Source organism: Hirundo rustica, chromosome 9 (assembly GCF_015227805.2).
Source record: "Hirundo rustica isolate bHirRus1 chromosome 9, bHirRus1.pri.v3, whole genome shotgun sequence".
In the NCBI taxonomy this organism is placed as follows: Eukaryota; Metazoa; Chordata; class Aves; order Passeriformes; family Hirundinidae; genus Hirundo; species Hirundo rustica.
Window position 1 is genome coordinate 18,766,028 of NC_053458.1, and position 25,534 is coordinate 18,791,561.

Below are 25,534 nucleotides of genomic sequence, written 5' to 3' on the forward strand. Positions count from 1 at the left end.
TATGCATGGGAAATTGAGGGCAAAATATAGACAGAAAGAATCTCTCTATTGCCATTTCCAAAAGAAAAGAAAGTTTTTTTACAGTGCTGGAAAAGGCTATATAAAAGACCTGCAGCAAAACCAATACTGCTGATTAATGCTTTTTTTAAAATTCATTTTTCAGAAGGCTGTCATTATCTTAAGACATCTCTTACGAAAAAAGGAGCTTCAAAACACAATGAGAAAAATTAATAAATGAACATGTTTCAAAAATGAAGGAGTCCATCTTGCTCCTTGTGATGAAGAATAAAGATTATTTGAATAGCTATGCAGAAGGATCAGCACGGATCTAAGCTGGCTACTGCATGTCAAGGAGTATTGTATGCCTAAGTGTGCCCTGTTCCAGCAGCCATGATGGTGTATCAGTGCTTTTGCTCACAGCAGTTATTCCCATCAATGCAAAAGTAAGTCTTTGAGAGCTAGGTATTCTGCATTTTCATAACACCACCCTGGGTAACAACAGATGAAATTGTCAGCTGATGAATTTCTTACCACAGTTAGAGGGATAGAGGCTGGCATTCAGTCTGTAACAACATGATATCCTAGAAACACATACAGATTTACTCTCCTCAGTACTACAGAATGTGCTTCAGTACTCAATCATCCTTTCACCGTGTGTGTTAGGAAAGGTTCCCAACTCCTACTGCTCTCTGCATCCCGACCATGCCTATAGGAATGGACCACACCTTGCATGGGCATATTCCTGCGTATTTAAGGTATTTCCTTCCATACCCACTCCATGCCACTGTGGAAATCTGAACACATTTTGCACAGGAAGGGACCATATGGGCTGGGTTTGTTTTGCTCTTTTTCTCCCCCCAGACCATCTCCTAGGGACAACAGCTTTGTGCCTGCTGCTCTTGAGAACAGTCCGTCCCAACAAGAGAAATTACACCAAGGAAGAATTGTTTACTGCCATATAATAGAGATTTCAAATTGAGCTACTTTAATGAAAGCAATTTTAATAAATATCGGCTAAGATTTCTAGACTGACAAAAGCACGGCTACAAAATTACTGAATTTAACAACACATTTCATTTTCCTGAGATGAAAAGCAATTGGCAGATGCCAAGGGGAGAAAAAATTGGTGTCACATATTGCAACTTTTTATGACAGATGGTTTCAAATGGATTAATGAGGTGAGTGCTGAATTTCTAGGTTGTGGTTAATATTTAACCTCCAGTCAGCATACACCTCTAAGATTTTTACACCTGAGTGGTCAAGTGGCCTATCTAATTGACCTGATAGAAACACTGTTCTAATTTTAAGAGTATCTGCCAAATGAAAAAGAAATATTGCAAAGTAGGGAGGGGATTAGAGAGACCTTGTCACAACACTGGTATAGAAAATGGAAATTAAATACTTTCTTTTCCTTCTGAGAAGCTTAGAAATATACAAACGACATGAGCTCGTATTATGGTGTGTCAGCCACGAGGAGCATTGCCCCAGGTGGAGGGAGGTGATCCTGTTGCTCTACGCAGCCCCAATGAGGCACATCTGGAGAGCTGTGACCAGTTCTGGGCTCCTCAGTACAAGACAGACAGGGAGCTCCGGGCAGAAGTTGAGAAATACAAAAAGGACTGGAGCGTTTCACCAGGACAGGCTGAAGAAGCTGGGTCTGTTCAGCCAGGAAGAGATGACTGAGAGGGGACCTCATCAGTGTCAGTATCTGCAGGGAGGTGTCAGACAAGGGACCAGGCTCTGCTCGGGGGTGCTGAGCAGTAGGACAAGAGGCAATAGGCAGGAACTGATGCACAGGGAGTTCCACCTGAACATGAGTTAGAACTTCTCTACTGTGCAGCTGACTGTGCACTGGAACAGATTGACCAGGGAGGGTGTGGAGTCTCCCTGACCGGAGATCTTCCAGAATCGTCTGACACAATCCTGTGCCAGGTGCTCTAGGATCACTTTAAGCAGGGAGGTTGGACCAGATGACCCACTGTGGTCCTTTCTAACCTTGCCCATTCTGTGATTCATCTGCAATAATGAGCTTTTTTGCTGCATTTAGGATATCACAGAAGTTACTTGCTTGATATAACCAGCAGACATGGCCTGCTTCCATAGCTTCATTATCTCCTGAATTTCCCAGTTCATTTAGCTAAGAAGTTACAAAAAAGTGTATCAGATTACAGTAGATAGAACCTTTCAGACACTAAAATAAAGCCAAAAAACAGCTTGAAGCAAGACCTAAAATCAGGATTTGCTGCTAAACCAATTTGTATTCGATTCATATCTGTAGAGTTGTTACTTAAACACTTCACTGTGATCACTAATATTCAGTCATCTGTATTTTGAAGGAACTACTGGAAATGCAGTATACAACAGTATCTACAGGAGCTCAAAGGTGAATGAGAGCAAAGTCAAATGAGAAATAGTAATATTCTTAGTGCAAATATTTACCATCCTAAAAAAAAAATAATTATCAGGACATTCCATTTCACTACCTTCCTCCTGAATTTATTATTTTCCTGGAATATAGATGAAGTCACTCTGAAGTGACTTACTACTATATTGAACATCCTGCATTTCTCCAGCAAATTGGAAAAAACAGTGCCTGGTCACACACTCTTATACTGTAGCTATTTACACAGTAACTGCTTCACAGAGAGTCTGCCTAGGCATACCCTAATCTATAAAGAGTATAGGGAGTGTTCCCTGTTCACTAATAAATTAGGAAGAAAGAGATGAAGAAACAAATTACTGAATAAAAGGGGGAAAAAAAAGTTAATTAAGAGAATAACAAATTTCTTTTGGTTTCAAAATTCTTAAAGAGAATACTGCCAAACAAGAGTGATACTCTCAATTCCAGCTGCAGTCCATATATCTGTACATCCATCTCTACAAAATCTTTGTACAAAACATTCATTTCTATGAAAAGTCATCACATAAATCATTATATAACATATTTTTGTAAGTCTTTGAGACAAAAAAACATATGTGCAATATACATAAATATAATATATTAAAACATTCTATATATGTTTAATATTTTATATTAAATGTACTTTTATGTAAGTAAAATGCAGAATATGCTCCTTGATGACTGGCAATATCCTCAGCACTTGCCAGATTTGTCTATTGTGCTCTGTTTGAGCATATCCCAGGTAGATATTCAAGAAGTAAAATAATTAGCCAAACTGGAATACACAGTGATTATCTGAAATGGTACTTAGAATTCTGCTCTAATAAATGTGATGAAGCCCTTAATGACTTCAATCAGCAGGGGGAGGGGAAGTTGAAGAGAGTTTGAAGCTATTTTCATTATGAAAACTGACAGCTCTTGGTTCCAATTTCACCCCAAACTGCCATAGAGATTAATATTTTTCTTTCAAAGCCACATTTTTATAAGAGATTACATTTTCCTCTGAAAGCAAAAGAGCTCCATTAAAAGACATGCCCATTTGTTGTTGTCAGCTTCTGCCTAACTGGGCTGAAAGCCTACTGTAGCTCTGCGGATCTGTGACCTGCACTTCACTCCCTCTAGGCACTATAAATAATTTCCATGGAAACAGCGCTGAAGAAGATATCTGCAAGCCAAGAAGATATCTATAGCTTTTCTGTTGGATTTATGTCTTTTATTTTATCCTCTACAATTTCTCAGTTAAACCAACATTAAATACATTTATTCTATAAAATACGTTATACACAACACTAAAGTAATAAAAGAAATGAAAGATAAAAGAGGAAAAAAATAAAGGAGATTCCTACTCTACAATATGTATGCACCTACAGATTATTTTTATATCATGTATTCCCCTCTGTCCCAAGGAAACAGTACATTGCATCCACATTGCACTTTTTTCACAAAGGGATGCATTCTCCCTAAGCCATAAGACATGAAGAAATAGATGATAATAACATTAGGTATTTAATGAAGAGTGTTGTAATTCACACCTAACGAGGCTGAGAAGTAGATATATGTGAGATCACAGCTAATGGGCTCTGACACAGCCACATCAGACCACAAAGGGAGGAACTGAGCACAGAGGAATGCACTGCAGCCTTGCAACATGCCAATCTGCTTTTCAGGCCTCGATGCCAATTCCCAACCAGCGAGAATCAGCTAACTTCCAAACCATGAACAGTAATGCTCAACGCGGGGACTGAGAAAGGATGATCTGGAAACGTACTGAATTCTGTTCCCTCATGACCCTCCAGTTCATGAGAGTCCATGTATGTTGGAGGTGTGCAGTACTCCCTCTTTCCCCTCCTGGTCACAGAAATACCAAGGCTTTAGGCCCTCCCTGCAAACTGTGCAGCCTGTACTGTTTTCTTTGCCCACTGTAGCTGCAGATGAGTAGTCACAAATCATAAGAACCTCCTGACTCCAAGATCAGTCTACAGTTATGGGAAGAAACAGAGAATTTCTGTCCTTTGACTGAGCTCGTGCAACCTGCCTGTAGCTTAGGGGATGAAGGAAGTGAGTGAAAGCATCAAATCAAAACTCAAACACAAGCACCTAAAGAGAAAGAGTAATCCCTGCTCTATTTGTTCTTTTCAGTATAAAAACAACAGTCATTGAATGTAACAATAAATTTAAATCGTTATTCTTAGCTGTGTTACAGGTATTTTTGGAGCTGCTTTTCCCCTCCATATTCCGCCTGTAGGATCTGGTTTATCCTCACACAAGTTTTAAGTGCTGACTATGAGGTTCTTCTTCATTAAAACACATCAGATTACATACAATCTCATATTCTTTCCCATATATTTCTTTTCATAGGAAGAATTCATACAGTTCATAGTAATATCAATGCTAGGATTAAAAATAGCAACTTAGGCATCCCCAAGTCACAGCTCTAAAGCAAAGGTTTCTTTGAGGAAATATTGCCTACTATTACATAAGCCCTCAGATGTAATCATCCTTTAAGGCTTCTCTCTATACTAAAAATAATAGAAAAATACTTGAGAAGCCAAGACTCTCTTAAAATGTTTTGATCCAATAAAGTTTAGAAAAATATCAGAAGTTAATTCATCATAAGAAATACTTGTATTTACATCTTCCAACAGCTACTGAAATCCAGATTCCTTTTAAACTCATGTTTGACAGCTTTTGGGTCCAGTAGTTAGAAGAAAAAGAGTATCAAGATTAGAAAAGTTATTTCTTGTTCTCAATTTAAAATATTCTGAAGGGGGCTATTTTTCCAGATTGTTCTCATATCCCAGCTCTAACTGCCAGAATTCTCACTTTACTCAAGATGCTACCTAAGTATTTAACATCATGGACACTGCTTAACTTCTCTGTGCCTTTTCTTACCATGAACTAAAATGGAAGGTTCTGACGTGTCTAGGAAAAGTTTTTGACAGTGACAGAACAGGAAGCAGTAGAACGGGCTGTCCAGGGAGCCCAAGAAGTATCCAGACTTAGAGACCTCAAAAACCTGATGAACCTATATTGAACTCAGTATGAGAGATGCTCTGAGAAGTGGGTTGGGCTGGATGCTGGATCCTACTCAGCCTGCATGACTTTGTGAGTCTGTATGTACTTAAAAGTAAAGATTATAAAGTGTTCCAGACTCTCGCCTTCTAATTTTTTCCTATAGTTATGAGTTATGAAATGAGAGAAAGAACCCAAGGATATATAAAAGAAACATACTCAGAGTCTCTGGCAGCTTTGGAAGAGAACTGGCAGATGATCACAAACATGTCATTGTGACAGAGGTGCTACTTGACTCCTGCACTGTGATCACTTCCTGTAAATACTTTCAATACAACCCACCACCACCCAAAGCAGTTGTCTAGGTTTTGACAGGTCAGAGCACAGTGCTGAGATTCACAATTTCAGTTCAGAAATGATCAGTAAGAAATAGTATTTATCGGCCTCCATGCAGTTATTTACCCCCATGAGCATTCAGACCTTCCACATCTGTTTGCATTTATTCTACCTGTTTGACACAGCTGACCTACCTGAATAACTTATGTCTCAAGCCAAATGCAACGCTGAAGCATAAAGTTTAAATGAAAAATAAAAACTCCAGAGATACTCAAGTTACTGGAGTCTTTAGTTGCATGAAGAGAATCTCTTTCTCTTAAACAAAAGGGTCACTCCTTTGCTGGTAACTGCTAAAACCCATTCCTTAAGCCTTTCCTGCAGCAAAGCTAAGTGTATTGTTAATTTTAAGTTGCTTTTTCGCTGCCAAACCTGTGAGGGATGAAAACCCACTCCCACTCAGCACAGCTGCTGGTGCATCACCATGTACCTCTGGTAATATACATGTAAAATCGTGACTGTTAGTAACCCAGGGGTACCTGCTACGGACTTCACACCTCAGCTGTGGGTTTGGAATGGCCTGGTAACTAGATGACACATTTCTAGTCTCAGATGATTCTCACCTTCTACAGATATTCAATTTTGTGGTGTAATTACTAAAAAGTCTCTCACAATCTTCTTGCTTTGAGTATTCAAATCATCTGGGATTAGGCTATAATTAATTATGAACAGCATTCATTATAAGCACTGCCAATTTAATGAAGAAACTTAGTTTTTGCATTTGGTTTTTCTTTTCATAGCTAAGCATGATTTATGATTGGGCTAAACAGCCTTCAGTCAGTGATCTCCTCCCATCAGGGCACAAGTGGGTCACTGCAATATCTTAGAAAGTAGGCTGCCTTCTGCATTATTCCTAGATACAAGAAAAACTCAAGACGTCAGAGTTCTGCTGTAATTGGGCATATGATGAGCCTCAGGCTCCTACTATGTTGTTTTTACAAAGAACAATATAATGCTACAGTCTTGAATTGCAGTGTCTATCTTCCAATTTTAGGAAAAAAGATAGCTAAAACACTGCAGAGGGGATTTAAAGAACAACTTTTTTACAAGATTTGAAATTAAGAGATTTATTACATAGCCTTACACAGTTAAAAAGATTCTGTAAATACAGCATAGGAGTTCTGTTTCTGAGGACATAGAGGATCTCAGAGGCAGTGATATGTATATATTCACGGAAGCAGAAGCCAAGCATTGTTTACATAACTCCCCTTAAAAAAAAAAAAAAAAAAAAAAAAAAAAAAAAAAAAAAAAAAAAAAAAAAAAAAGAAAAGAAAAGCAAACCAAAACCCAGAATACTTGCTTTCAGTTAGATAGTCGTACAACTGCAGAGCTTGGGCCTTTGCAAAAATTTGGGCTGGCGGGGATTAAGAGCAGGGCTGTTGTGTTTGTCCCCGTGACACTCTTTAATTTTTGTCTCGTCCTGCCCCCTGGTGGGAGCACAGGCCGCGGGTCTGTTGGTTTCACAGAGACGCATTTCTACAAAGCAACCGCAAACTGCACTGCATTTCTGACATTGCTTTTTTTGTGATAAAGAATGTGTGTCAATTAACATAACATTACCTAATTATTTAACTGAATACTAACGAAAATAAAACAGTATTATTAATCAAGTAAAAAATTGTTTTATCCAAATAATCAAATAATTGCTTTCTCTAAAACTTAAACTCACCTGCAGAATATTCACACCGCAATAAATATCCTTTCTATTCCAGGCAGATATTTAACACTTATGACTAAATGAGAATGGATAGTAAATTTTATATAGATATATATCTATATCTATATAAACATCCAGTGCTTGTTATTCAGTGGCATTTTAGTAGGAGCTCAAGATATAGCAATATCTACAGCATGAGAGTTTCTTTAAGTAAAGATTAGGGATCCTGGAAGGATCAAAAAAATGATAGCACAGACTTGCATTGGGTTACAGCTCAGTAGTAAAAAATACTTTAGATCTAAGAGGTGAAAAGAAAAAAGCAGAATCAAAGGCCTTAATCCATTTAACTGCTGCAATTCTACTCTCATTGAATGATATCCTCTAAGAGCAGCAAAATAAGATAGTACCAAGTAAATGCTAATTTTAACCTTGTCAGCCATGTTTAGATTATTTTTGACACACCTGTATTTCCCCCTCAATTCCTTCACCTCGTTTAAACTCGAAACACTTCCGTGTACTCTTAAACTCCTTCAGGTAGCCAGGTCACCCACTGGCCTCTCAGGTGTGTGAACCTCAACCCAAAATCCAGGTCCTACAGACACTAATGGTTGTAGCAGCACATTCTGCTCTTGTCTACACCAGAGCTGTAGTGGAGGTGGGAGAAATCATTCAGCCCCACTCAGTTCACTGAAGTGACAGTGAAAACAGCAGCACTGCATTCTCTGAGCACACCTGAGCCACTGAGGTAACGTTTGCCTGGGGTGTGACACTGGAGGACACAACACCCCAGGCTCCAGGAGCCACCATTGGCATCCTGATAAACCACATCAGTCTCAGCAGCAGCAGCCAGAGCCCTGTCCACCCCACTTTTTTTAGGTTCATCTGCCAGAAACCAAAGGTTTTATACCTTTCCTTGGTTTCCTACTGCAGAGACCAAGAGTTACTTTTGAACAGGCATCTATAGAAGAGCTCAATCCTGTTTGCACCCAGACAGTACAAACGAGAAGTTACTGTAAAGGCATATAGAAGGACAAAACATTGGAGTAGCACAAAATATCAGAGACCATAGCAGAGGTTTTGATTTCCACATATATTTTGGCCTGGGTTCTCAGCTGGTAGAGCAACACAATTTCCACTGCCTTCAATCACTGTTTTGCAGTCACCAAGAATCCAGCCATGTGTGACAGCTTAGGGCAAAGGGAGATTAGACATCTTCCTGCAGTTACACAACAGTTTGCCTAAATGGTGAATTTACAAGTTGCAATCAAATTGGTCTACCCTGCAGAGGTGTGTGAGAATGCCTCGGGTTATGTGACACAGAACTACATAATGCCCCTGACTGATCAAAAACCCAGTAAGAAATGGTAGGTTACAGATGAAGATGAACTGCCAGCTGCAGTCTAAAACCAAAATATCTAAAGAACAATTTCTTATGACTGTGTACTACCACAGCACAACTTTTCTCTACTTAAGCATCCATACTTAAGACTAATTTGTGTGAAATATTTAGGGACTACATGTCTTTATGAACTCCAAGTACTGGGGGTGCAAAGGACTGTGATTTTAGGGCTGTTTGATGACTTATCTTAATTATGCTGTGACCACAAAATTAAAATCTAATGAGATCTCTGTTTGGATAAGTTCAGTTAATTTGTCAAGAGTACAAGTAAGAGTTGTAAAGGCTAATTTAAAAAACAAACAAACAAACAAACAAACAAACAAACAAACCCCCCTCTTCAAACATTGAAAAACAGAAAGGATTTTGGTTTGTCTCCAGTGACTGTAATCGATTTAGTCCCTGATTTATACAACGTATATTCTCAATAATTCAGATGAGGACCTGATTCTGCAATCCGTGTTTATGTCGAACAGCATACACTCAGGTGAATAATAACATCGATTTTATATTGTAACTGCACACAAGAAATAAGTAGGAAGCTTTGCAAGGTGAAAAAGTAGCTTATTTTTTTTGTACTACTTTGAACACACTACCATGCTTAAAAGTTGTTTGGTCATCCACTCCATAAGTAGTTTACTTGACATGATCAGGGAAGAGGCAGATAGTCAAACCCTGCTTGCTGATAAACAGCCTGGGAAGCTGGAGCAACCATCCTGAAGTGAACTCGAGGCAGCACAGGTCTGTCCCACCTCTAGGCTGCAGAGAGGACCCCTCAGGGCCCAGCCCGTGTTCAATTCTGCAGGAGCTGCATGTGGAAATTTATGAAAACCATTTGCATTGATATTCTTTAAGGCCATATCAGACCTAACAGGTTGCACCACACGATGTAAATTGTAAATATTTGTTTTCACTATAAAAATAGACAAACTGTAGCTAATTAAATATCACACTGCTTTAGGAAAAGCAAACAGGGTAAGGGGAGGCTGAGGGCTATCTGTACTCAGGCCAGTGACCAGAAACTGCAACTAAAGAAAGTTCTCCACTTCTAGCACTGGGCCCTGCTTTGTGCTTTCGCTGCAGGCTGTGGTCTGCGCCTGGGCTCTCACTCCCTGTAGCCCAACTGGAGCTGAATTCACCTTATGAAAAACTCCCTGCAGAGATTTCTTAGCAATGCCTAGTGTGGATGATGACTATCTCATCAGACTCCAAGTGCTTTAAGAATTATGACCAAAAAGTGAATGACCCAGTTCAATAATGAAATATCATTAATGCTCGTATGCTTTCTGTCTCCTAGGCAACCACATTTTTGTTTGTTTCAGAAGATTTAAAATGCAAACACCTATATGAAAACATTCAGGCAAGAACACACATTATTTCCTTCAGAAGGACGTGCTCTCCCATGCCTGAGTTTTTGTGGGGTTTGTTTTTTGTTTTTTGGTTTTTTGGGTTTTTTTTGCCACGGCTTGTAAGAAGCGAGCACTAGAAACACATTTGCACCACCTCGTCAGAGAGACTTGAGGGAACCTGCCGGCGGCGTTATGGAGCTCCCGTCCGACTCACGGTTCTCTGCTCCGGCCCTTGGATCGCCTCCTCCTCCTCCTCCCCGAGGAGAGCTCGGGGGTCTCAGGGCTGCTTCCCACACTTTTCTCCTCGCTGCTCAGCGCCTTTGCGGCCTTTTCCCCTTCCTTCGGGCTCAGCGGGCCCGGCTGTGGGTGGTGCGGAGCCGGCCCGGCCTCCCCTCAGGGCGGCCACACTCGGGCCGTGTCAGCTCCGCAGTCGGCCTGTGTGGACAGAGAGTCCGTGTGGACAGACAGCCCGTGTGAACAGACAGCCCGTGTGGACAGACAGCCCGTGTGAACAGAGTCCGTACGGACAGACAGCCCGTACGGACAGACAGCCCGTGTGAACAGAGTCCGTACGGACAGACAGCCCGTGTGGACAGACAGCCCGTATGGACAGACAGCCCGTGTGGACAGACAGCCCGTACGGACAGACAGCCCGTGTGGACAGACAGCCCGTGTGGACAGACAGCCCGTGTGGACAGACAGCCCGTACGGACAGACAGCCCGCACGGACAGACAGCCCGCACGGACAGACAGCCCGTATGGACAGACAGCCCGTGTGGACAGACAGCCCGTACGGACAGACAGCCCGTGTGAACAGAGTCCGCACGGACAGACAGCCCGCACGGACAGACAGCCCGTATGGACAGACAGCCCGTGTGGACAGACAGCCCGTGTGGACAGACAGCCCGTACGGACAGACAGCCCGTATGGACAGACAGCCCGCACGGACAGACAGCCCGTATGGACAGACAGCCCGCACGGACAGACAGCCCGTATGGACAGACAGCCCGCACGGACAGACGGCACAGGGAACATCCAGGCCACTCACGGGAATTACTGACGTGACACGCGCACCGCTCAAGAATGACAAAACTTTCCCGGTTTTCCTCCATAATAGGTGCCAGTTTTCCCCACTCACAGAGGAGCCTTTTCGTTTTAGAAATTTTCTGAAATTTTCGTGATGCCTTGCAATTGGAAGCAATTTCAAATTTCAAGCAATTGAAATTGAATTTTCCGTAGCATAGTGAAATGAGACATTTGCAATCTTTCACTCACATTCCTAACCACATCCCATCCTGGCTAACTATTTGAGCTGGTCAAAATTACAATGAAAGAAATATACCATCAGCTAAAAAGCACTTGCATGAAAGAAATTACTGGAATTTGAGAAATAAAACCATTCCCAGATGATGGCCGTCTTGCCTGTTAGCAGCTAAAGAAGCACCAAAATTTCCAATCTGGTTCTCTTAAAACAGAGTTTTTTACCCCAAGAGAGACTATGAACTCTTGATTTTTATCTTAATTCAGGATGAAAAAAAAAAAAATCTTAAAAGACAAAAAAATCACTTGAAGGTTTTCCTGGAAAAAATGTCCATTTTCCTATCTCCTTTGAGCAGTCTCTCTCTGCAAAAGCACTTTTATCCCAGGAGGGAATATTTTAATGGATTATGTTTGATACGCATGTTCATCACCCGAAAGACACAAACACACATCTTAGCTTCCCTGATGAGCAATGTAATTCTCCTCTCAGATCAGCCAAACACAAACATACTTCAACAGAGCGGCAAACAAGCTGGGCATTCCTTGCCTCTGCTCTTCAGCACACTGCTGGAAAAATGCTCACCACTCACTTGAGAAAGTGCAGACTAGCAAGACAATAAAGGATAAGTGAATATGCAAAGAGGAGTCTAATCTATTTCTTGTCTGTGACCTATTCATAAACTAAAAAGTAACAGCTCGGACTTAATTTTTGAGGGTACTCAGTATACTAAGAGGGAAAAAAAGAGGCAGCCTTGGATCAAATTTTCTTCTAAAAGTTGCTATATAGAGACAAAGCCCTCCTTTTGTGCAACTTTTTAATCTTTGCTAGATTTTTAATATGGTTAACACATATGGTCTATAAAGGGCCATTAAACCCTCTAATTTTATATTTACCCACAGAATTTCTTCAAAAGTGACAAGCAACCATTTTTTACTTGAAGCCATTTAAAGTTCATCACCCTTTTCCTGATTTTTTTAGTCATTAATACCTCTAACTTAAAAAAAAAAAAAAAAAAAAAATCACCTGAAGCACTATAAACCCACAGCAATATAATGAGAGTTGCCTTCTTTACTGCAGCAGGATTACAAATAGGAATGCTCCTCCTAAACGTGGCTGTAGAATTGCAGTCCAGCTTCTTAGTACTCAGGGTTAAGAATTTTTGTCTGGGTTTTATAGGAGAATCATGCTTTATAAACCATGTATGGCATACCCCCTCAGAGCTGAGAGCTGTCAGGAAGCCCAGTTTCCTTTTCCTACCTTCACCACATTTACCATCATTATTAGTTTTGTCTTCCCACCAGTACTGAAAGTCCCTTCCGCTGCCCTTGTACATTTTGCAGTAGATTTATACAAGTTATATTGCATGAAAATCTTGACCTTCATTAAAGCAATGAGATAACGTTTACACTAGCATTCAGTTACAAAAAATACACCTATTTTTAAGAAGTAGTTTATACAGAATCACAGAATATGCTAAATTGGAAAGGTCCATCAAGTCCAGCTCTTCTGCCTCGGGGTAGTATCATTCCTTCATTCCTGTGAGTCCTTCAAGAGAAAAAAATTATTTGTACTACAGCAGTGGTTATATCCCCCGAAGACTGTCTGACTGTGCTAGCACAAGTAAATGCATGAAACAATAAAGTCACTTCCTGCCTCAAAGAGGTACACTTTAAGCATACATGAAAACAGATGGAGAAAACCCGGGAGTATTAATATTTTATGCACCAGAAGAGATTATTCTCCCTGTGCGTGAATTAGACTGTGTGCTGTTGCTACTTGTACTGAAAGTCCTTGGTCCAATACCACGTCTTGCAGGACTGGAGGTGGAATAAAATTTTCTTTCAAAGTCTGCAGATTGAGTGTTCCCTCCCACACATTTCATTATATTGCTGTCAAGGTTAATTCTCACTGGCATTGTCATTTCTATCTTGAAAATGTTTTCAGAACGCAAGAGGCTGCAATGGAAAGAATCACTGACACAAGTTTGGCATGCTTTTCTGTAAGCAGTAGAAGAAAACTCTGCCTGCATTGCAGGCATGGTAATCAGCATATCCCATGGGTAAGTACTTGTTTCCCCCATCTGAAAGCATCACAGAACATAACTGTACCAACAGTCATCACTTACTTTGTATCAGTGCACCAGTGGTCAGCAGCAGGGGAAAAGGAGAACTTATTAAAATAGAATATGTCATCTTTTAATATGCAAAGTATGGAGCATTTCTGCAGCAACTACTGACTTGAAAGTCCGGGTGGTTTGTAAGCTGTGACTTTACAAGTGATTTTACCTCTCACCAAATCCCTTTAAAATCTCTAATGCTAGTCCCTACTGAGAACAGTGTTTGGCATATCTTGAACACATTGTAGAGTGGGTTTCATTTTTGAGAAGCTTTGTTTCTTCTTCTTATGTCTAAAACATTTGAACTTGCATAGAAAGACTAATCAAACCAAAAGAATACTCTGTCATAGACTGCATGTGGACCAGATGTGCTTCTGTTGATGTTGCTGAAAGATTTTTCCCCGTGGATTTGAACTGGGAACATGAAGAGGACATATAGTAGTAAAGATAATTTACATAGCACCTTTTATCAACAAATATTTCAAAGGACCCTGCAAATCGCCTACTGTACAGGAAGAATTTCACTCAGAACTGAAACACAAATACCTCTGGGATAAAACTTGGAAATACATAATAGCATACAGTAATGCTATGAAACAATTTCTGATTAGTTGTGAAAAATAAAGTCACAGCAAACTGAAATTGTGAGAGGAGCACAGGTGGACAAGTTCTATTTGCAAATCAGTTGCAATCTACACAGTTTTACCCTATATGTGAAGCAGTAATTTATGAAAAGTAGTTTATTCTTTTTGATAAGTGCAACTCTGATAAAATGATCTTCAAATATAGACATTGAAAACAGAACAGAATACTAAGCTGATAACTCGATTTCAGTTTTGCAGACATTTACTGTACATACACACAGTAAATGTGTATACCTCATCTTAATCTCAGTGTCCCAGTAGGTAATGTGGCCAAGAAAAGTTATACTATTTTTTGTATTTGTTATAGGTAGGAGGGTGGGAGGCTCTGGACATTTTCCAATACTGCCATCACTGTCACTACTGAAGTAAGAATAAGAAAAAGCAGTTGTTTCAAAGACAATATAATTTTCTTTCTATCCATCTTGAGGAAGATGAACAGTAGGAGATGGAAAATGTGATAGATTGCAATACGCATCAGGGTCAGCAAAGAAAACAGTCATAATTTTCAAATGAAACTATGTAAAGTTCCTTAGTGAGGTTTATTGTTTGAAAATGTTACCTTCTTCCAACCTTACTTCCAGGTTGAACTTGGGAATTTCAGTCCCAAATCTGTCTAATGTGCTGTAGATATATTAATATTATGTTTATCTGCTATAAGAAGGCAAATAGAAATGCTGCTCAACAAATCAAATTAATATTAAGTAGACATACATTATAATTTATGTTGTATATTTATAGCTCCCAGGATAACTTACTACAAAATTATTCACTACAGTTAAAATGAAATGGGAAACATGGTTTTACAAAAAGAGACTTTTGAAACAAGAATTTTCAAAGAATCCAGGAAGTTTAGCTCCCAGGTCCTTTCGATTTTCTAAGAACTTCTGCCCATCCACAGTAATCCAGGCCTGGTCACACAGAGTCACAGCAGTCTTAATATCACATTTATCCTCACAACCCAGCCCCAGCAGTCCTTTCTGTCCCAGAAAAGATAAAGACAATGCTACTGATTCTATAGCAAATGACCAGCACATCTGTTCCTGATCCCAGCGTTGCAATGTTTTGTAACTGAGAGTGCAGTGATTTTCAGCATAGCAGTGTGACAGCTGCGAAACTTTGGTGCATTAAACTGGCTGCTCATTAGGAGTAGAGTTTTCATGAAGCCTTTCAAACTCTTAAAACTGACTGTGCCAACATCTACTGTCCAGATATTCCTGTTCACTTCAAAGGAATAACAGCAGAGAAACTACTTCATACACACCAGTACTTGAAAATCATAGCTTAGGAAAGACACCACAGCTTTCATTAACAGAATTGTAGATCTCTGAGGGGGGACAGCACAGCCATGTGTGGAGGTTCTGTGTGCTTACCCCTGACAAGCAACCACTTAGCTTTCCCAAAAAATGGGCATTAGCAGTATCACTGCACAATTATGATGCCCATTTTCTTGGTCATGCTTTGTTCACCCTCCTGATGGCAGTACTTACAGTCAGAGGTGTGGAATAACATGAACACAGCGCGCTCCTACCCCCAGCAGCAATTTTCCTTTTTTCATTTGTATAGTCATATGCACTAAAAGGATGTGAAAAGGCTGTTATTAAACTACCCTTAAATATGTTTGATGACACCGCACGCTGACTCAGAAATTCCTTTCCTCCAAGCCCATTTAAAGCTGAGGGTCTAATTGCAAATGCTTTATTACTGTGTTGATAAATGTACCGTATCATCCATTCCTTTTCAGAAAAATTTCATGCAGGCCTTTTTCTAATACAATGTTTTAAATATCAAACTCAGTATAGCCATTTAGAAGAGCAATCTCAGCTCTTAGCTGTAGTAAAAAAAATAATAATAATAACACTTACTGTACTTTAGATCTTCAAAGCACTGTATGGGTATTAAGCAATTTGTCTCTCTTGACAAGAATTTTAGCTTGCATTGGGCAGTAAGCAGCAGCTTCTTCTTTTTTTGCTTCTTCTTTTTTTTTCTTCATTATTTTCTCCTTCCTGTTTTATTCCCCATAGGCTAGAAGTGTGTCACTTCTCTGTTTATGGGTATTCCAGAAATTCCTTACTGGTGCTATTGAATGGTTTGAATTTGCTTTTACCAGCCAGAGCAATCCATCAGACTTCTATTATTTGCAGGATATCTCAGGAACAGAAATGAGAGTCCACTTTCTGTTGAAGCCTGCTTCCTTGCCATGAAATTGAGATGTCCTGGGTAGCTTTCACAAGGAAATATCCTTTTTTTTTTTTTTTTTTCCCCTAGCTCCAATGTCCTTATTTACTATCACAACTACTGGAACCAGAATAAGCAAGAACCTTTCCTTTTGCAAATGCTGGGGTAGAAATTCACAATGAGTGCAATCCCACAGACAGTGTTTCCACAAATACAAGGATAAACATCATTGTCCTTGAAGCTTTTCAAAGTAGCCCAGTGAAACAGGGCTTGACAATCCTTGCTTTCCATAGGAGACTACCTCCTTTCTAGGTGGCAGAGGAAAGTGCAAGCCAAGGAGCCAGTTCTGCTCTTGGGTCTGCATAGGGTCAAAGGTGCAGTAACCGAGATCTGCAGAGCCAGAGCTTATCACAGCAGCAACGACAGTTTGCCAGTCCAGAAGTCAGTTGAACTTAAAACATATTGCAATCCCATTCCACCCAGAAACTGCTACCGTCTCCATTCCTCTTTGCAGCAACTCTTCTCCCTGCAAACGTTCAGCATTGTAAAGTACTCATGTCCTTGAAATTTCTAATTAAATCCCAAGGAGATTGAGGAGTCTGCAGATGTAACAAGCATTAATTCAGGGTCTTTGTTGTCAGAAAAGCAGTCAATGTTTAAGTGCATTACAGCCATTTATCTTTTGCTTATCCAGGAAACTATTTCTACAAGCTTGTGACGGGAACATTTTCAATAAACATTAAAATAAAATCACTGGAGCAGTTTGGTTTATGGAAATTCTCCCAAAACTGAGAATTACCAACGAAAAGAGGTGCAATCTCACTTCTTAATTGTTTCAACATAGGTGTGAGTCATATTCAAGCAGCTGTGAATGCTCTGTGACTTCGTGTTGCTTCACTTCCTATCTCATAACAGTGCATGTCCTGGAAGTGCTCTGCCACATGCTCGCTTCCCCAGGGCTGCATGGATATTTCTGCAGAAGCAGTTCTGAAGAGCTAAAACCCAACTCTCTTCTTCCATGACCAGTAGATCTGGAGAAACCAGTCCCTGCCCAGTGATCAACTCGACCTTTGCCAATACCACCAAACAGTGCTCCCGGAAGAAGCAGGCTGATATTTTGCCACGGAGACAGCACTTTTCTCTCACACAACAACCAAAAAAAAAGACATTATCTTCTTAGATGCCCAAGTCAATCATCTTTGATTCAGATATGTGTTGTTAAGCTTTTCCCTTAAAAAAATAACATGCACATGGTTTATGTTTCCTATTATATCTAGAGATATATTCTGAATTCTCTTTTGGAGGCTTCAGTAGCTATAGATTTAACCTTGATGACAAGAAATTAAGAAAGTGGACAGTAAGACTTGCTAGAAGAATTTATGCAGCTGAGGACAGAATACAAGACTTCAGGGTCTGAAAGGGTGAAGCAGAACTGTTTATCTTTCACGCCACACAGAAAAGATTTCTGAGCTGATTTATTGCTTAGCTTTTGAAAGATGAACAGAGTCACACAGAAAAAAAAAAAAAAATCACCATTTTCTTCCTTCCAGAACTATAAACCTATATTTCAAAAGCCATTGTTGAAGTGGAGGATTAGATGAAAAGGTTGATCCCTGACTCAGTTTTCAAGGGCAGGTCTCATGCTACTTAACCCAGGAATTTCCCCAGTTTTCTGTTGCATTCTATGCTGCCATCATCTGGCTCTTTTCTTAAAACCTGACATTTTCTAAATCTCAGTTACCTCCAGGCCTGAATTTCTCTTTGGGTAAGAATCTTCAATGCTTTTCATGATGATCTCTCACAGTAAGAATTTACCTTTTCTCAAGCAGCCAGCACCTCTCTGCAGCTACCACTGCCAGAACATTTACCCAGACTCTGGGCCGGGCATGCAGCTCCCTTTGCCTAACTGAGCACTCAGGATGGAGGGAGGACATTAATTTATGAGTCTGTTCATACTCCAATCACCTAGCAGAGATTTCTAGTTACTTGTAGCATGCCAGCCACCGGCATGTTCACTATGCCCTAACCCAGGGAATGCAGACATTTGGTCATGGAAAATACCTCTCCTCCTACAGTAAAAGGGTGTTACCAACCTTCCCAGTGATTTACTTACATATAAACAGGTGGTTTACTTACTCCACGGCAAATCTTGTCTTCTGCCTAATGGGGCAAAGATAAAAGGGGACAGAAGCTTTCCAATCGGCTTACACAGACCCAAGGCCACACTGCTTCCATACATCACAACCTTCACCTCCTTCTCCTATGTCTGGCAACCAGAGCACTGTGAAAGATTCAGAAACATTCATCTGCCTAAATTCTGGATTTCTGATGGCAGGTAAATCTCCGAGGGAACGGTGAAAGCATTGGCACAAATGCGAACGTGGGGAAGAACAAAACATACAATAAACTGCTCCATCTTTAGACTGCAGCATACCACTCTGGGTTCTGAGGAAAGGCTTTTCCTGGAGCATTTCCTAGGCTTGGCTTTTTGTCTACTCTGATCTTCACAGAAGCCTTCTGTGCAAGCCAGGCAAAAGTCTGCCTAGCCAAACGTGCTGAGCTGCCTTGTCTTCCTGTTCCAGGATTCACCTAACCAGTTCTGTAGGTAACAAGGGCAGGAGAGCAAGGTTGTCTCTCTGCTGCCCAGCCACACCCCAGTTCCAAGTGCAAAGCAGAAGGATGCTACAGGGAACGTTTCTGTCATCCATGGAAGTGCAAATAAGCAAGCACAGCACATCCCTCTATCCCAGCACTCATCAATCAAGGCATGCAGCTCTTGACAGGACACTAATCAATCACCACAGCGAGACAGCAGCATGGGGACACATTCCAATATGTTTTCCTTCATTCTTCTTCCTGAAACAGGAGAAGCAGGTTAAATAAGCCTCTGTTGGAGCTTGTGATGCACATTTTTCAGGATAAGGGAATTACTGCGTACAAAAGAGACTTTGAGGCTGATAAATTAGAATGAATAAGTCTTGGGGCAAACCAGAAAAAAGAAGGCATATTTACATAGGGACTGTGAGGAGAAATGAACCTAAAAAGAGAAAAGATGGGAACCTTGGTCTTAGAAACAATAAAAATGTCTGCTTGTTTTTAATTTCCACATCCAAGTCCTGAGAAAATCTATGGAATCAAAACAAAAATTAAATAGACACTTCTTTAATGAACAAAGTAAAAACTTGCCTAATATTTGGATATGCAGAAGTGACCACTTATTTTGCCTGACTACTAACTTCAAATGACAGTGTGCTGAAACTTACAGATTCTGTATTTGCTATTTATTTTTTTAATGACAGAACAGAAGTGGGACAAAGTGGCTGGACAGCTGCATGAAACCTCCATTCTGAATTCAAATCTGAACTGGACCTGAACCAATACACACAGGTCTTGAGCACCACTGCATAGCTCCCTAAAAAATCTTCACTGCTCTGAATACTGGAAGAATGTCTCCTTATGCATCCTGGGCTGAGACTTTCAGCCCACTTGGGAACTGGCAGAAGTAGAACTGGGCTCCCAAGGTTTAAAAGAAGTATCAATCCTAATGAAGCAACACAGAAAGTAAATATGTACCTCTAAAAGTACTCATGTCAGCACAGTTAAATATTGGAGGCTTGAGGAAACACCTTTCATACAGTTGCTGGTGGAAGAAATGCAGACAAGTCCTATATTGGACCTATATAATGTGGTATTTATTTCTTACACTACCAGTTTTCATAGCCTTGACCTATGTAACTGTAAAGTAAGAAGAAAATAAAGAAGCAAACCACATAGAAATGTGTGCCCCATGTTCCTCACTCGGGGATTAAACAAAACAAAGAACATTTCATTTCAATTTTCAAGCAGGCTCTCTATGTTTCTGAAGAATGCTGATGTCCTGTGATATCTGCATTAGGACTGTACTGTATTCCTCCTTGCTTTATTAATAAAACAATAATGAACTCAGTGGTGCAGAGACAACAGAACATGCTGCCATGAAGGAGACCTCAAAGCCCACTCAGCTGCTTCACTGGTGTATATTAAAATTAATGAGCTTCTGCCACAGGAAGAAAGACGTGTCCTTACAGGGGAATGAGATCTATGATCTTTATATTGTAGCACAAGCACTGAGAAGCACACAAATCTGCACAGCTCAGTCTCAAATAACAAATTTTGTTTTACAGGGGGAAGGCAAGGACAGGCTGAATACACTTGCTATACATATTGAAAGAAGGGATAGGAGAGTTTTTCATTGGCATCTTAAGCACCTTCCCACTAGTAAAAACTAGATCAAGGCTCTCTCCCTCCCCCCTTTTTATAGCTAAGAGAGAAAAACATTGGCAATATTGAATGCCAGCCAGCAGCTGAGGCTGCTAACTCAGCCATTATAGCCACAATATTTAATAGCTGTCAATTAAAGAGCCCTGATATTTATACATGGGAACATATATCAGGAGACATTAATATTTTTGTTTATTACAGCCTTCACAGTGGTTTTGAGCTTTTAATGCTTTCTAGTTAACAAAGCAAAATTTTGAAGCAACTATTAGGTTGGTAAATAATACAATTTTTTAAATGTTGTTTCATTAAGACATTTCAATTTTATTCCAATTTCTTCAAGGCTTCATTTGACTGCAAAGAGGAGTCAATAACACACTGCTATAATTGCATCTCTGTGGAGCTTATTTCCTGCTTAGCAGCTCCAATGAGAAGCAAAAGTTACTTGTGTGTTTCATATCTGAAGTACATCAAGTATTTTATGAGCTCAGTTCAAACCACTTGCTTGGACTAAAGTTGTAACTGGAGAGTACTTTTACCACAGATTATCCTAATTCTATAGAATAATTACCTGAAATCTTAAGGAGGATAATTTTGTTATCACTTCCTTTTCTTAGGTGCTAGAGATACAGCAACCTCAGATGTATTAATGAGCGCCAGCTTCAAACATAGTTTAAAACTACAAGGGCTAAATCATGATAAAGTTTAGAAAACCAGGATCAACTCAAAACTTCTCTGAACTGTCCTAGAGGCACCAGGTATTCCCATTTAATAAAGATATTTGATCTCAATCTATTCAGATTTGAATTTTTGCACTTTCTACTCTAGAGTTCATTGCAATCTACAGATGGGCTCTGGCAAGGAATTGATTTCCTTCCTTCTTCCCTCTGTATATAGAGAAGTGCAATTGGGTGTGTGGCCCCACAGAAGAGTAATTGCTAAGAGATTTCCACAAGTACTTTCACAGCCAAAGAGTCAGAGACCACCTCTGCTAAAAGGAACCATGACAGGAAGGCAGAGGTCACGTACTCTGCAGCAAGGACTGGGGTTCACCTGAAACAGAGCTGTGCAATGAGACAGTTGATGCTGATGACCTGACATGCTACCATGAATATTTCATTAGTGTTCATCTCAAAAAAGAACAAATCTGGTCCCACTAGGGGCTGAATGCAGTCAGTGAGCATTGAAAATGCTCTTGGAAAACATTGTCCTTTCAGTTTAATCTGAGAGAGAGCCAATAAATCACCCCAAGGCTGCCCCATGGTCTGAATCAAAGCACATTTACCAGGGACAAGCAGATTAGCTTCAGAAGCACGCTCCTGATCTGAACTAAACTACTGATCTAGATGCACTATAAATTCTTCTGCATGAGATCCTAAAAGCAGAGGGAAAAAATTATTCTGTACTATGTTCAGAGATGCTTCTCTGAAAAGTGGAATCAGGATGCATCTTCCAAAGTAAAGTGATGCTATGTAAAAGCCAAACAGATAGGAGGCAATTTTTTCAAAATCAAAGATAATGGAAGTAGGCAATTTAAGGTAATCTTACTCCATTTAAGAGTAAAAATTGCTTTTACATTTCAATCAAATGAGAGCATCTATGCAGCATAAGCCATAGAGCTAAGCACCAAGCACTGTCTCCTCTAGCGTCTTGGATGCTTCTCTGGTGACATTCAGGTGACGGAAGAAAAATCAGGATTTTTTTTTAGAGACTTAAGACCTTTGACACTCTTGGTTTGTTTTTCTTTTATCTGATCACACAAGATTAATTAAAGGTATTTTGACATGCCTCAATGAAAATAAAATTCCTTTTATTCAGACAGAAATTAAATATAGTAACAAAACTCCTAAACAATCTATTCTCAGCACTCTGTGAGGGGCTAGAAGACAATAGGAATTGTGTATATTTATCTGGAAATGTTTAAAACACACTTAAGAATTTCTTTCTTAACTAAGGAATTTCAGAGATATTAATGTCAGTGGTGATCTGGTGCCAAATGAAACACAATTTTTATCCATTGCAGTTGCTCAGTTCTTAGTGATCATGGGTAATATTTACAAATCTGTGGGGACTTAAGTCAAGCTGTGAACTTGCATTTCAATATCTCAGTATTCTTAACCAATTTTTAGGAAGTCTAAATACATACAGCTCTTGAATGATTTAGGTGGCACTACATGAGAATACGCAGAGAAATCGAGACTTCGCACGCTTTGCTTCTGCCTCTCAGGCCTGGCCAGCAGAACAAAAATTAAAGCAGCATAAATCCATTAGCAGCCCTGAACGGTTCAGTTGTTTTCTGTTCTGGTAAACCTGGGCAACAGTGAAAAAGATGATACTGTAACAGAGGAGGAAAAGGTGTTCTTTTGCTTTGAAGCAGTTTTGGGTTAAAATTCAATAGCAGCAAGAGTCAAAAGAAAGTAATCAAAAGAGTATCGTGACACCTATAATACTGTGTACCAGTTCTGGGAACGAAAATCACCTGTTCAAACAAACAAAATTCCTCTAGTCCAGCAAATAATATTAACTTCAAGCTACAGACGCTACTATATCAACACAAAAACTCAGTATTACGTAAAGCCAAAGTGGTCAGTGGTCCTTAATGTATATTTGTGCATAGTTTGATTGTTGAGCACTGGCTGCATGATCCTGCTTTATGCACCACATAGACACAGATAATGCTTTCATTAATAAACCCAAAAAAAATTATGTTGGGGAGGTAAATTTTCTTACCAAAATCTGGCAGGTCCATCTCCACTCATCTTTTCTCAATATTTGTGTAACTTCATTACAATCCCACCCTGGTTTTACTAGCATCATTCAGGCATTTTTTTTACTCCAAATTGACCAAACTATTCACAGTAGACCAGAATTAAACCTTTGTAACACTGAACATGGCACACAAGTAAGCCTTTATTAAAAATACGTAGATAAGGGGCGCATAGAAAGTATATCATTCTATCATTCTTTAACTTCTGACCGCCTTTTAAAAATACTGATAGGTTTGTAGCAAAAAAATAATCCCACGTGTGTATTTTTCGAGATCATTCAAAAAACAATTGCAGAGAGGAATATTCCCGAATAAGATGTAAGGCCAGGAGCGGCAGCGGCCGCCAGAGGGAGAGCTGTGAGCGGCAGAGCGCGGGGAGCCCGCACCCCGCACACAGACACGCACGGGCACACAGACACAGACACACAGACACGCACAGGCACACGCACACAGACACACACCGGCACACGCACAGACACACACAGACACATAGACACACACAGACACACACCAGCACACACATAGGCACACAGGCACAGGCAAAGGCACACACACAGACACGCACAGGCACACAGACAGGCACACAGACAGACAGATGCGCACACAGACAGACGCACACACGCACACAGACGCACACACACAGACAGACACACACACGCACACAGGCACTGCTGGCAGCCGGCGGGGCCGCAATGCACAGCACCCCTCCTAAAGGAATTACCTGCAAAAATCACAGCCTTTGGGTTCCTGTGCAACCTAAAGATGGGAATCTCGACGAAAGCTGATGCCCAGTGCTGTTAAATATTAGTCTTTTAACCTCCTTTAAAATAATTTCCTTACAATTAATGTATTTTTATCTTCTCCTGAAGAAAAAAATAACTAGGGCAAGACAGAGAGGAAAATAAAACCATCTATAGGAGCTCTACCTGGCCAAGTGCAGAAAGGACACCTACAAAACCATATTTTACACTTCTTTTACGTTAACGAACACAAAAGAGGGGAAGAAGCCAAGAAGGAAAATTAGGAGTTGGTACCATGACAGAGTTCACCAGCCTTCAGTCTCTGCTGAAAGGAGGCCAAACACTGTGACTGGTGCATCTCAAAAGTCCATAGATCTCCCCATCAGCAAGGAGCAGCCCTTATTTCTAAGCGGTAACCTCAGCCAGGAGGAGTCACCTCTGGGAATTGGGGCACTCTGCTGGCAGAACACAGCTGGAATCAGCCAAGTCACGTGGACCTGGTCACAGATTGTCACACAGCTGGTGTTCTGTGCTAACCAAAGCCTCTGCCAAGCTACTTTTGCTCATATTACAAAATATATAACAATAGCCCAGCTGGCCTTTGAATATTTCCACAAAGTAAAAGATTCCACATTAGAATTAGAAAGACCACACCCTTCTGGTATAGTTCAGAGATTTACCAGTCCCTGAAACCTCCACCGCAAAGGGCTACGGCCCCTCAGTTTCTGACCTACCTCCCTGCTTCATTAGCTCTTTGCTCCTGAAGCAAATATCTGCTCCTGAATATCTGTTTAGGGAAGCAGCTTTTCCAAATTATTCAATTTTTCTCATATACAGCTTGAATACTTCAAAATAAATATTCCCTTGGCTAAACCCTCTGCAGATCTGATGGAGATATTCTCTGTGTATGGAAGTGTACATTGAATCCTGCAGAGTCTGGGATACAGCTCAGAGGGCATCCTGTCACAAACAGAGCCACGTTCCCTCTCATTCTTCCCGCACAACTAAATGGATAAATTGAGGTGTCATCAAACTTGACACAGGAAAATCCAACAGGTGCCATGAAATGATTGCTTTCAAAGCAATTTTACATGAAAGAAAACACGTATTGATTACATATCCAGTATAGCATTCTCACTGCATCACTAAGGAAATTCAGCATTCCTGGTCACAGAAGTTCCATTTTAGAATGCATTTGCTATGTTTTTCCTGAGTACTGTCAAGACACAATTTCATTTAAAACAGTTCATCATATGAAAGTTTCTCACTAAAAAACAAAGAAACAACAAAAAAACAACAAAAAAACCCCCACCAACCTTTAGCACCTGCCCAGCATTTTTATCTATTCAGAAATTACAGTAAATTA

The 25,534-nt window shown here is 40.2% G+C and overlaps 1 long non-coding RNA gene across 1 annotated transcript in view; it reads right to left on the minus strand.

Annotated features, from left to right (window-relative positions):
* LOC131378598 (uncharacterized) overlaps positions 1-16,341 on the minus strand; it is a 62,747-nt gene extending 46,406 nt beyond the window's left edge. The window contains exon 1 of the long non-coding RNA XR_009208115.1: positions 16,092-16,341. This is a non-coding gene — a long non-coding RNA (uncharacterized LOC131378598). The remainder of the gene's footprint in view (positions 1-16,091) is intronic.
* Between the last annotated feature and the right edge of the window lie 9,193 nt (positions 16,342-25,534).